Raw genomic sequence first — 14,278 nt, forward strand, 5'->3', positions numbered from 1 at the left:
TTGCGCGCGATCAAAAAACAGTTGCAGACTCTAACTCTACATGACACATGGCGTACCCTCCATCCACGAGATAGAGATTATACGTTCTACTCTCCTCCACATCGTAAGTACACGAGAATTGACTATTTTTTTATGTCTCAAAATGACTTAGATTCCCTTTTGACAGCATCTATAGACCCTATGGTTATTTCGGACCACCACCCAATCGCTATTACTGTCTCCTTTCCAAGGTCACCAATCGCACCATTCACCTGGCGTTTAGACGACTCTCTCTTGACAGACGCTGACAATGTTCACAAAGTCAATACATGCCTTAAACAATACTTCCAGGAGAACACATCCGACGACATAAACCCGCTCACACTATGGGCAGCGCACAAATGCGTGATCCGTGGAGAATTTATGGCCTTGGCAGCTAAACGACGGAAAATCAGACAGGCCCGCATACACGACTTATCTGAGCGCGTTCATACCCTTGAGACCAAACATAAGCAATCACTTGCGGAATCCACTCTCCAATCTCTCCAGTTAGCAAGGGAAGAGCTGACCACAGAATTAGGTAAAACCATCAGACGCAAATTTGCACTCACACAACGCATTTTCTATGAATTTGGCAATAAAGCCAGTAAATATTTAGCGAGGGCAATCCAAAAAAAACGAGCCTCTTCGAGCATTCATCATATCCTAGATCCTCAGGGAAACAAACATGTAATCCCCACTGATATTGCTAATCAATTTCGTCATTTTTATAAGAATCTTTATAATCTCCCAGCACCGAACACTGAGTCCGCTGCAAAAGATAGACAACAGAAAATGATAGATTTTTTGGCACACTACAGCCCACAACCCATTTCCCCTGAAACGGCAGCAAGCTTAGATTCTCCATTTTCAGGAGAGGAGATGATGATGGCCCTTAAACAATTGAAAACAGGCAAAAGCCCAGGTCCAGACGGATTATCTACCGGGTATTATAAAATGTTTGCGGAAACCTTGCGCCCGTTTTTACTTAAATTTTTCAATACATTGCCTACTGATTCTACCAAACACTCTCACATCCTTGAGGCCCATATATCAGTTATTCCCAAACCTGGCAGAGACGCAGCCCTAGTCTCCAATTACAGACCCATCTCCTTAATCAACGTGGACATAAAACTTTATGCAAAAATTTTGGCAAACCGAATTCTTCCCCTTTTACCCTCTTTAATCTCACTAGACCAAGTTGGATTTATCCCAAATCGCGAGGCTCGCGACAACACCCTAAAAGCTATCAATATGCATTACTGGATGACAACCCACAACACCCCTGGCTTTTTTCTTTCCCTGGACGCAGAGAAGGCATTCGACAGAGTGGCTTGGGATTACATGCTAACAGCCTTACGATCGATGGGATTTGGAGAACATGTCCTAGCATATATCACAGCACTTTATTCGTCCCCGTCGGCTAAAATCAAAATTAACAGTCACCTGTCGGATGCCTTCTCCCTGTCCAACGGAACCAGACAGGGTTGTCCTCTCTCCCCCATACTTTTCGTTCTCACCATGGAAACAATGCTCCAAAGAATCAGGGAAAATCCATCTGTCAAAGGGGTACAGGTCAAGGATATCCAACACAAAGTAGCGGCTTTCGCCGATGATGTACTCCTGTTCCTCACTGATCCGATCACCACAATTCCCAATCTATTACAAGACTTTGCCCTGTTCAAGGAAATTTCCAATCTCCAAATTAACTTTGGTAAATCTAAAGCCCTTAATATCACTCTATCTGAAGATGTTGTACGGTTATGTAAAGCCAATTTTCCTTTTAGTTGGGAATCGCATTCCATCACATATCTGGGTATACAGCTTCCGGTCAAGTTGGGAGAAACTTTTTACCACTTCTTAACACCCTCAGACAGGACCTCGAACTTTGGCATAAACAATCCTTTTCCTGGTTTGGCAGAGCAGCGATCCTGAAAATGAACGCCCTTCCCAGACTCTTATACCTTTTACAGACAATCCCTATTAAACTTCCTCTAGCATTTTTTTCCACGTACAAAAGAATTTGCTTAAAATTCTTATGGGTGGACAAGCCTCCCCGCATAAAATGGGACACCTTAGTAAAACCCATTGGGCAAGGGGGAATAGGGCTACCAGATGTACAGAAGTATCATTGGGCTTGCCTCTTGTCCAGAATAGTTGACTGGCACATACATGCTGACATTAAAGCTTGGGTGAGACTGGAGAGTGCTTTTTCATCATTCCCAATACACCACCTACCCTGGATCAACTTTCGCTCCACGTTACCAGACACCTTAAAACACCCCCTAATAGGCCCAACCATACACACCTTTAGTCGTGTCTGCCAGAGGTCACACATAGCTAAAACTCCTGGCCCAATGACCCCGCTGGATGGAAACCCAGATTTTCCTCCGGGCTTGCTTAATTGTTCAACTACTCTCGATAAGGCATTCACCGCCAGAAAGGCAGGAGCTTTTTTCGACAAGGGGGAATTAGTCCCCTTCTCCACCCTCACATCCCGATTCCCCGAATGGGATTTATCGTTTTTTCAATTCCTTCAAATTCGCCACTTTTTACTTCGGACGTCCACATCACAACAATGGAGTAGAGCTCTCACCCCATTTGAAACCTTGTGCAATAACAGGGACCCTGTTAAACACCTTATCTCCCAACTGTACACCATGCTATCCCCAACGCCATCTAAATCGGAAAACCCTTACGTCCAGAGATGGGAACATCACCTAAACATAATGCTGACTCAAGAGGATTGGGATAATATTTGGCTCAATATACACAAAGGCTCCTTAAACGTGTCGATACAAGAAAACGGTTACAAAATATACTCACGTTGGTACAGAACTCCCGATCGGCTACACAAATGTTATCCTCAGGTCCCACCCACTTGTTGGAGGTGTGAGGGAGCCAGGGGAACTCTCTTGCACATCTGGTGGGAATGCGACCGAATCCAACCCTTTTGGGTCGCAGTTCACCGTCTCATCGCGAAAATCACAACATACACACCTACATTTACTCCAGCTCAATTCTTGCTTCACCACACCTCTTTACCCCAAAGGCAATACAGGAAGTCCCTTATGCCCCACTTAATTAACGCAGCAAAACTTTGCATCCCTACACACTGGAAATCAAACACCCCTCCTAGCGTCGCAGTATGGTTGCAGAGGGTATCCAGAATTGCCGAGATGGAAGCCCTAATACACCAAGCCAAAGAAACCTCACATAAATTCCAGAATACATGGGCCTGCTGGCTGCAGTTTCAACAATCAGAGGAATACAAAACACTTCTATGTAACCAATAGCTTGACCTGGGGGGTGATCCTCACATACGTACCTACTTCAGGATATGCATATTTGACATCTGTACCTCACTATCCTATATTCCCTTTATCCTACCTCCTTTATACCCCCCCCCCCCCCATACTTAACAATTAGTAGCAACTGTGGTTGACCCTTATACTGTCTCTAAACCTCACTGACATAGTTACTTTCAAACCTTTCATGTCACAATCTCTAGTTGACGATTGAGCTGTCATTATTCACTAACAATGGGACGAAATTTTATTTTAATTTTTTTGGGCTCCCCATCCCTCTCACAGTCAGATCCCAGTAGGGGTGAGAGGGAGGGGGAGTGGAATACCAGGGTCCCGAATCTTTACTTACTAGCCCTTAGGAGTAGAAGTTATGGTTTATTCTCCACCACGGTGGGTCTCATAACACCCACTCAAGAATTACCTAATCCATACACTGACGACAGGCTGTAGGACTATAACTCGGCATCAATAAAGTTGTACAAGAGGTTCTACAGCCTCTTGTTCTTCGTCCCAGATTATAGGAACCCACACAATATGCCTGTCAGTAACAGAATATAGGACTATTCAGAATGAATCCCATGTTGACATATAACTTAAGGCACCCTATTCACTCTGATATGGGTTATAAATATGGAAATCAGTACAAAGGTTATCCTTGCCGCATAAAATATTTCTGTCACTAGATAACTGTAACTTATACTACTTAACCTAATTTACATGCCTTGATTGTCATTTTTTACCTGAATGTTCCTGACTTTAGATACGTTTTCGTTATTAACTACAATTTTTTTTTTATTTCTGTTCTGTTTCTCAAAACTCAATAAAATGTTTAAATATAAAGGCATCAGTCAGCCAGCCACCTTCTCCACCACTCTTCCTCTGACTGAACAAAGCCTCAGCAACACGTTGTTCAGCACCAGGAAATTGTAACCTCCCATTGTCTGGAAATGCATTGCACAAACCTTTCTTCAAGGACTCCTGAAGATGTTTCCTCATCTGCTCCCTCTGTGAAGGCAGGATGAGTTCTGCAACCTTACCCTTTTAACGTGGATCAAGAAGAGTTGCCAGCCAGTATTGATCCCTCTCCTTGATACCACAAATCCTAGGGTCCCAGATATGCCCCCGTCGATGACCTATTGTGTCAAAACACCTTGGGCTGTGCTTATCTTACACTTCCCACATTGCTTTTAATCTTTTTATGTGATCACATTTTATGTCACATCTGTTTTACTTTAAGATGTGAATAAAGTTTTAGATAATTTTTGACCTGCACTATTGGCGTTCTTTGCCTTTTTGTTTTTTTAAACCATGGGATTGTTCTGAGCCATTCTGGAACTTTTGCTGAGACATTTTCATCACAAGACATTTGGTGTGGATAGGTGCTGCTCTCCATAATGGCTGCCTTGTAGCCTGGATTGTCTGGCTCCGTCCTTCCTGTGTGCTAGTGGTTTTAGCACTTCAAGCCTCTATGATACATTGCCGTATGGTATTTGTATCCAACTTATCTGGTAAGAGTGTTTTATCTCTCTATCTGATTTCCACCTGTGAAGCTACCAAGATTGATTCAAGATTCACTCTGACTACAATTTTGGGCGATTGAGTTACTGATCACTTGATTGAACTATTCATTGTGTGGGATTTTCTGTTATATCACCACAACTTTGGGCAATTGAATCACAGATCACTTGATTGGACTATTCACTGTGTGGGACTTTTTATTTTAATACCATTGTGGGTCATTCCCTATACAGTTTATGCATGTATATTTGTTTATATACATTGATTTCTGATCTGGGATAAACATTGCATATATACTGCTGCTATTTACACATTGTCACTGTCTGAGCACATTGATACTTCATTATTTTTTTCTTTGCAGTATTCACCATTTTATCATATCATCACTTTTGAGTACATTGATATATATGTTTGCAGTAATTAGCGTTACACTTTTTTTGCTCTTTTAAGTGATAGTTGTAGAGGAGTCCATGGAGAGAGGTCAAACACAGGTAATCAGGTAATAGGAGCAGATGCAAGTCTGTATAATTAGCCGGGGACATACAACGGTGGTCAGGCAGATGAGATAGTAGGAAGTCCTTTATAGAAGCCGGGGGTCAAACACAGGGAGCATGCAGGGTAAGCAGAGTCCTTAAAGCAAGCTGGGGTCAAAGTGTTGGCGAGAGATCAGAGTAGGTCATGGTCGATCCGGTTTACAATAGGTAATCACAAGGTAACAGGATGCTGAAGCAGGAACACAGGAAGCCGACAGACAATCCAGCAATTCAGCATGGGACTGAGCAGCTTTTCATAGGCCAGTAGGGATGAGCCGAACACCCCCCGGTTCGGTTCGCACCAGAACTTTCGAACGGACCCCACGTTCGTTACGAACGTTAGAACCCCATTGAAGTCTATGGGACTCGAACGTTCGAAATGGAAAGTGCTAATTTTAACGGATAATATGCAAGATACTGTCCTAAAAAGGGTTTGGGGACCTGGCTCCTGCCCCAGGGGACATGGGTCAATGCCTAAAATGTTTTTAAAAATGGCCGTTTTGGTGGGAGCACAGATTTTACTGACGATTAAAGTGAAAAAAAAGTGAAATATTCCTTTAAATATGGTGCTTGGGGGGTGTCTGTAGTATGCCTGTGAAGTGCCACGTTTTTTACCGTGTTTAGAACAGTCCCTGCACAAAATGACATTAAACGGAAATAACACCATTTAAAACTGCTTGCGGTTTTAATGTTATATCTGGTTCCTGCAATATGGTTGAAAATCATTGAGAAAAATGGCATGGGTAGCCCTCCCTGCCCATTACCAGCCTATTTGGGTCTTGTACGCATATTAAGGGGAACCCTGTACCCATATTAAAAAAAGGAAATGCGTGTGGCCCCCCAGGCCCTATAAACTCAGAACAGCAGTATACAGGCGGTGCAAACAAGACAGGGACTGTGTAGGTTTGTTGTGTTAAGTTGAATCTGTTTGTAATTTTCAACTGGTACATTTTTAAAGTGTAGCTCCAGTCAAAAAAACTATTTTTAAGCTTTTTGGAAAACATAGGGAAGGGTTATCACCCCTGTATAATTTGTTTTGTCGTCCATCTTTTTTCATCTCACTTGCTGCTGTCTCCTTGCGTTTGCAAGTAGGAGATGTTTGTAAGTTGGATGTTTGAAAGTAGGGGCCTGCCGTATATGCTCTGCAGAAACGGCAGAACAAGGTGTTGGTTTTGCCACAACATTGTAAGCCCTCAAAGTGACTCTTGGTGGGCGCTGGAGCGCCCTGCTGTGAACGATTATATCAAGAATTGTAATTACATGCCATTGTTGAACAGTGGTAGAAAAATTGACCTTTGGTGGTTGTGGTGCTGGTGCCACAACACTATAAGTCCTCACCGTTACTCTGGGTGGGCACAGGAAGGGGCCCTCCTGTGAAATATTATATCAAGAATTGTAATTACATGTCCCTGTTAAACAGGGGCAGAAAAATTTGGCCTTAGGCACTGCTGCTGGTGCCACCACACTGCAACCTCTTCCATATACTCTAGTTTTTTTGCTGGAATTAGCCCTGCTGCAAAGCATTGCATCAAAAATTGTACTTAAACGCCCCTGTTAAACAGGGGCAGAAAAATTGGGCCTTAGGCACTGGTGCTGGTGCCACCACACTCCAACCTCTGCCATATACTCTAGTTTTATTGCAGGAATTAGCCCTGCTGCAAAGCATTGCATCAAAAATTGTACTTAAACGCCCCTGTTAAACAGGGGCAGAAAAATTGGGCCTTAAGCACTGGTGCTGGTGCCACCACACTGCAACCTCTGCCATATACTCTAGTTTTATTGCAGGAATTAGCCCTGCTGCAAAGCATTGCATCAAAAAATGTAATTAAACGCCCCTGTTAAACAGGGGCAGAAAAATTGGGCTGCTGGCATCACCCAGAACCAAAAATGTTCTTCCAACATATCAGCGGAGGAGGAAGAGGATAGACAATCAACATAACAGGACAGTCACTCAGCATCAGCATAGGCAGTCTTGAAGGGATGTGGTATTTCAAAAAAAAATTATTCGGTTACATCAGCTTCAGGTGCTTGGTAGCTGTGGGTGATCCAAGACTGATTCATCTTGATGAAAGTCATTCGATCAACTGATTCGGTGGACAGGCGCACCCTGTGATCGGTAACAAAGCCACCAGCAGCACTGAAGGTGCGTTCCGAAAGAATGCTGGATGCAGGACAGGCCAGTAGCTCAATTGCATACTGTGCAAGCTCTGGCCAGTGATCCATCCTCAAGACCCAGTAAGCCAGAGGATTTTCGGTGGGAAAGGTGTCCAAGTCTGACCTTGCCCCTAGGTATTCCTGCACCATGTAAATCAGACGCTGGCGATGGGTGCTGGAACCAATCATACCTTGGGGCTGCGGACTAAAAAATTGTCTGAAAGCATCAGTCAGACGGCCACCTTCTCCACCGCTCCTTCTGACCGATGCCTCAGCAACACGTTGTACAGGACCAGGAGTTTGTAACCTCCCAGTCTCTGGGAACGCGTTGCACAGACCTTTCTGCAAGGCCTCCCGGAGATGTCTCATCCTTTGCTCCCTCTGCGATGGCAAGATAAGGTCGGCAACCTTACCCTTGTACCGTGGATCAAGGAGAGTGGCCAGCCAGTAATGGTCCCTCTCCTTGATCCGAAGAATACGAGGATCCTTCCACAGGCTTTGCAGGATCAGGGAGGCCATGCAGCGTAGGTTAGCTGAGGCATTCGGTCCGGAGTCCTCTGGGTCACTAAGGACAACATGATCCGCAGCTACCTCCTCCCAGCCACGTACAAGTCCACGTGTTTCTTGGGACTGTAAATCATCCCTATAAGACTGCTGCTGCTGCTGCTGATGCTGATGCTGAGTGCCAGCCTCCACCTCCATGCTGACACAATCATCCTCCTCCTCCTCTTCCTCCTCCTCATCCTCTTCCTGTGTGATGGGTGGCACAGCAGGAACACTGTCTGGATAAAGGGGGCCTTGAGAGGCAAGGAAGTCCTCCTATTCCTGCCTCTGTTCTGCCTCAAGTGCCCTGTCCATTATTCCACGCAGCGTATGCTCCAAGAGGTGGACAAGAGGTACAGTGTCACTGATGCATGCACTGTCACTGTTCACCATCCTTGTGGCCTCCTCAAACGGTGACAGGACAGTGCATGCATCCCTGATCATGCCCCACTGGCGTGGTGAGAAAAAAACAAGCTCCCCTGACCCTGTCCTGGTGCCGTAGTCGCACAGGTACTCATTGATGGCCCTCTGCTGCGTGTGCAGCCGCTGCAGCATGGCCAATGTTGAGTTCCATCTGGTGGGCATGTCACATATAAGGTGGTTCTTGGGCAGGTTCAACTCCTTTTGGAGCTCAGCCAGCCGAGCACAGGCATTAAATGATCGGCGGAAATGCACACAGACTTTCCTGGCCTGCTTCAGGACATCCTGTAAGCCGGGGTACCTGCCCAAGAACCGCTGCACCCCCAGGTTAAGGACGTGAGCTACACAGGGCACATGGGTCAGTTGTCCCTGTCGGAGCGCGGAGAGGAGGTTGGTGCCATTGTCGCAAACCACCATTCCTGGCTTAAACTGGCGTGGCGTCAACCACCTCTCGGCCTGCCCCTGCAGAGCTGACAAAACATCCGCCCCAGTGTGGCTCCTGTCCCCCAAACAAACCAGCGCAAGCACGGCATGGCATCGTTTTGCCTGCGTACTTGCGTAGCCCCTGCAACGCCTGCGGAGCACCACTGGTTCTGAGGACAGAGCACTGGAAGAGGCCATGGAGGAAGAAGAAGAGGAGGGGGTGGAGGAGAGAGGTGTGTCACAACCAATAGTAGCATTTTGGAGGCGTGGTGGCGGAACAACCTCCAACACTACTGCACCTTGTCCTGCATCCTTCCCAGCAGCCAGAAGAGTGACCCAATGGGCCGTGAAAGACAGGTAACGTCCCTGTCCATGCCTGCTGGACCATGAGTCAGCGGTAATATGCACCTTACCGCTGACCGCCCTGTCCAGCGAGGCAAGGACATTGCCTTCCACGTGCCGGTAGAGAGCCGGAATCGCCTTCCGTGAGAAAAAGTGGTGTTTGGGGACCTGCCACTGAGGAACCGCACATTATACAAACTCACGGAAGGGGGCCGAGTCTACCAACTGAAAAGGCAGCAGTTGAAGTGCTAGCAATTTAGCCAAGCTAGCATTCAACCGCTGGGCATGTGGATGGCTGGGAGTAAACTTCTTCCGCCGGTCCAGCAGCTGGGGCAGGGACATTTGCCTGCTATAATCGGACGTGGGTGTACCACTAGCAGAGTTCCCGGAAGCACTTGGCTGTGACACACCTAATTCTACACCTTTATTCCTCTCAGAGCAGGTTTCAGAGAGGACTGAAGGTCTAGTGGGGTTGGAGATGCCAGCTGATGAGGAGCAAGGAGAGGTCCGCTTTGTTCTTTGGTGTGGGTCTTTGAGGTACGCTTGCCAACGAGCTGCATGGCAGGTCAACATATGTCTGGTCAAGCATGTGGTGCCCAAGCGGCTGATGTTTTGGCCACGTGAGATACGCTTGAGACATATGTTGCAAATAGCAGCGGTGCGATCTGATGCACACGTCTCAAAAAAGGCCCACACCAAAGAACTTTTAGAATAACGCGCAGAGGCGGCGCTCTGCACAGGCGGAGATCTGCGGTGTGATTCAGTCGGTGTGCTGCCCCTAAGCTGGCCCCCGGAGGGCATCCTGCCTCGTTGGACATGTGCCTCCTCCTCCTCCTCCTCCTCCCTCCTTCCAGGCACCCACGTGGAGTCAGTGCCCTCATCATCCCCTCCCTCTTCATCGCTGTAGCAAACCTGGCAGTATGCTGCAGCTTGTGGAACATGACTGCCAGATTGCTGTCCTTCTTGAGCATCCCCTCTCTCTGTGCTCACGCTACTGCCTTCCTCTAGCTGAGTGTCATCATCAGAGCCCACCAAACACTGGGCATCCTCCTGGAGCATGTACCCAACACTGTGCTCAAAGAGTTCAGGAGACTCCTCAGGAGGACGTGGTGGGTCTAGGGAAGGAGTCACTGATGATGACATTGAGAGGAGGGAAGACGATGCGTTGGCAGCTGCTTTGCTACTACCCTGAGACTGGGTGAGAGAGGATGAGGAGGATGAAGAGGGCTTGGTCATCCACTCTACCAAGTCGTTGGCATGTTGCGGTTCAACATGTCCAGCTGCCGAAAAGAAGGACAAGCATGTCCCATGGCCACGTGCTGATGACAATGCACCGCGTCCACGACCAGCACTGTTGTCTCTAGACACAGAGCCTGCTTGCCCTCTTTTATCGGCTCGCGCCTGTCTGCCTCTCCTTGCTGGCCTTCCAGACATGGTAATGGCCTGAAGGGAGTTGGGTAAAACAGCAGTTGGGTAGTTTATATTGTGCTGGAGGCACACAACACCCACTAACTCCTGCAGATGTCTTTTTTATAGAACACCAGAGATAAAGGGGTATATACAGATGTATACTGTGCTGTGCTGGAGGCACACACAACTTCCAATAACTCCTGCAGATGGCAATTGGGCTCAAATAGAGAACAGCTATGTAGGTGGATTATAGCGGTATGTACTGGGTACAGAGCACGCAGACAGCACGCACTATCTCCTAACACTACTGACTGCAAGCTCTATTATTAAAGATAGATCACTAGCTATATAGGTGAGGTGAATATCGCGGTGTATACTGCGGTCAGGGCACGCAGACAATAACCAGAAAACAGCAGAGATAAAGGGGTATATACAGATGTATACTGTGCTGTGCTGGAGGCACACACAACTTTCAATAACTCCTGCAGATGGCAATTGGGCTCAAATAGAGAACAGCTATGTAGGTGGATTATAGCGGTATGTACTGGGTACAGAGCACGCAGACAGCACGCACTATCTCCTAACACTACTGACTGCAAGCTCTATTATTAAAGATAGATCACTAGCTATATAGGTGAGGTGAATATAGTGGTGTATACTGCGATCAGGGCACAGACAATAACCACTACACAACAGCAAGATAGGAAATCAGCCAAAAACGATCGGTGTGTACTGTGTTGAAGGTACACAGAACACCCACTGCTTCAGATGCCAACACACTACACGAGGCCGCCTCAATGGCGGCCTTATATAGTGTGGGGCGTGCACTACACAGCCTGAGCTATGATTGGCCACAGGCATCCTGCCTGTGGCCAATCATGGCTCTCCTCGCTGCTGGCGCTGCGATTGGCCAAGCGGGTCACAGTGCATGCTTGGCCAATCATGAGCCAGCAATGCACTGCGCCATCGCAGTGCATTGTGGGCCGTGAGCGCCACGCGAATTTTGACACGAACGGACCAAGTGTTCGGATTTCGCCGAACGGACGAACAGCCAATGTTCGAGTCGAACGTACGTTCGACTCGAACACGAAGCTCATCCCTATAGGCCAGCAATGGATTCACGTTATGCGTGTCTCATCGCATTTACAGGAAAATGCAGATATCGGCAATTCGGACTTCTGGTATTTCTGACAGTACCTGTCATGCCGCGTACACACGATCGGATTATCCGGCGGACTGCGTGTGGGCTCTGGCGGACTTTTTCTTCCCAAAAGTCCGGTGGACTTAGAAAGAAGTCTTGACTCAAAATCGTCCACCAGACTCAGCAGTCTGGCGGACAAACCACCCGTCTGTGTGCTAGTCCGCCGGACTTTTGAAATAAATGAACTTGCCTACACACGGAGAAAAATCTGTTCATTTTGAACGTGGCTCCAGGTAGACGGGACTAGCAAAGGAGGTCAATACTAGCAGAGGAGCCATCTTTCTTCTTTGTTGTCGCTGCCGTTCAGATTCTTCTTCTGACTTCGGGAGTCTTCTGATTTCGGGGGTCTTCTCGCCAGACACCTCCGCTATTTTCTGCTCTTTTCCTAGCTCTTTTACTAGTGGAGGAGTCTGGCTTTCTCCTTTGTTGTTGCCGCCATCCGGGGGTCTTCTTCCGACTTCGGGGGTCTTCTTCCGACTTTGAGGGTCTTGTCCCACTCTTCGGTTCTTCCAGCTCTTTTACTAGCTATGGCCCGGTCTTCTGTCACTGTCGCCGCCGCCTTCTGCTTCTTCTTCTTATTCTCTTCTTCTAATGTTGACACAACACTCTCTCTAGCCGTAATAGCAGGGAAGTGTTGTGTGGCGACTTATATAGGGATAAGAGGAGGGGTCACCGGGTGATGTCACATGGTGACCCCGTCACAGTCCCAGCATCCTCCGGATAAGGGTCTGCTATGGACATTGGGGGAACCCCCACACCATTTTTTTTGGTGTAGGAGTTCCCCTTTAAATCCATACCAGGTGACGAGGCTAGCGAGGTGTCAATCTCGCTAGTTCCATCTACCTGGAGCCACGTTCAAAATTAATGGACTTTTCTCCTTGTGTCGGCAAATCCGTTCATTTCAAAAGCTGGAAAAGTCCGGTCGTGTGTGGGCGTGTGTGGGCAGGTCCACTCATTCGGAAAGTCCGGCGGGTTGTCCGCCGGACTAAGTCCGCCAGATAGTCTGATCGTGTGTATGCGGCATCAGAAATACCAAATATATATATATCAAATACACTTCTACTAACTGAATAACCTGCCTGTTTAATCTAAATCAAGCTATCTCTCTGTCCACACCAACAACACTACACAGCTGTGGATGTGTGGACATAATCCCCCTGAGCTATGACTGGCCAATTATGGCTCTCTTAGCAGAGCGTGCTGTGATTGGCCAAAGCATGCAGGTCAGGTGCATACTTTGGCCAATAATCATACAGCAATGCACTGCGATCTGTCAGTGCATTATGGGGTGTTCCACAGTGCTCATATTTTCCATGAATGACCCACAATGTTCGTTGTTCTGACACCCGATGTTCTAGTCAAACTTTTGTTCCACCGACCATTCTTCTTTGCAAAATACATCAAGCTCTGTCAGATTGGATAAAGAGCATCTGTGAACAGCAATTTTCAAGTCTTGCCACAGATTCTCAATTGGATTTAGGTCTGGATTTTGACAGGGCCATTCTAACACATGAATATTCTTTGATCTAAGCCATTCCATGGTAGCTCTGTCTGTATGTTTAAGGTCGTTGTCCTGCTAGAAGGTGGACCTCCACCCCAGTCTCAAGTCTTTTGCAGACTCTAACAGGTTTTCTTCTAAGATTGTCCTGTATTTGGTTCTGTCCATCTTCCCATCAGCTCTGACCAGCTTCCCTGTCCCTGCTTAAGAAAAGCATCCCCACAACATGATGCTGCCACCACCATGTTTTACGGTTGAGACGGTGTGTTCAGGGTGCAGTGTTAGTTTTGCGCCGCATGTAGCATTTTGCTTTTAGGCCAAAAAGCTCAATTTTCATCTCATCTGACCAGAGCACCTTCTTCCACAGGTTTGCTGTGTCCCCCATGTGGCTTCTTGCAAACTGAAAACAAGACTTCTTATGGCTTTCTTTCAACAATGCCTTTCTTCTTGACACTCTTCCATAAAGTACAGATTTATGGAGTGCATGACTAATAGTTGTCCCGTGGACAGATTCTCCCACCTGAGCTGTGGATCTCTGCAGCTCCTCCAGAGTTACCATGGGCCTCTTGGCTGCTTCTCTGATTAATGCTCTCCTTGCCAGTTTTGGTGGATGGCCATGTCTTGGTAGGTTTGCAGTTGTGCCATACTCTTTCCATTTTCAGATGATGGATTGAACAGTTCTCTGTGAGATGTTCAAAGCTTGGAACATTTTTTTTTTATAACCTGCTTTAAACTTTTCCACAACTTTATTCCTGACCTGTCTGGTGAGTTCATTGGCCTTCGTGATGCTGTATGTTCACTAAGGTTTTCTAACAAACCTCTAAAGGGCTTTGCAGAATAACTGTATTTAATTTGAGATTAAATTACACACAGGTGGACTTATTAGGTGACTTCTGAATACAATTGGTTC

The sequence above is a fragment of the Lithobates pipiens genome, unplaced genomic scaffold, assembly GCF_037356315.1.
Source record: "Lithobates pipiens isolate NorthernLeopardFrog02 unplaced genomic scaffold, aLitPip1_a1.2 Scaffold_13, whole genome shotgun sequence".
Taxonomy (NCBI): domain Eukaryota; kingdom Metazoa; phylum Chordata; class Amphibia; order Anura; family Ranidae; genus Lithobates; species Lithobates pipiens.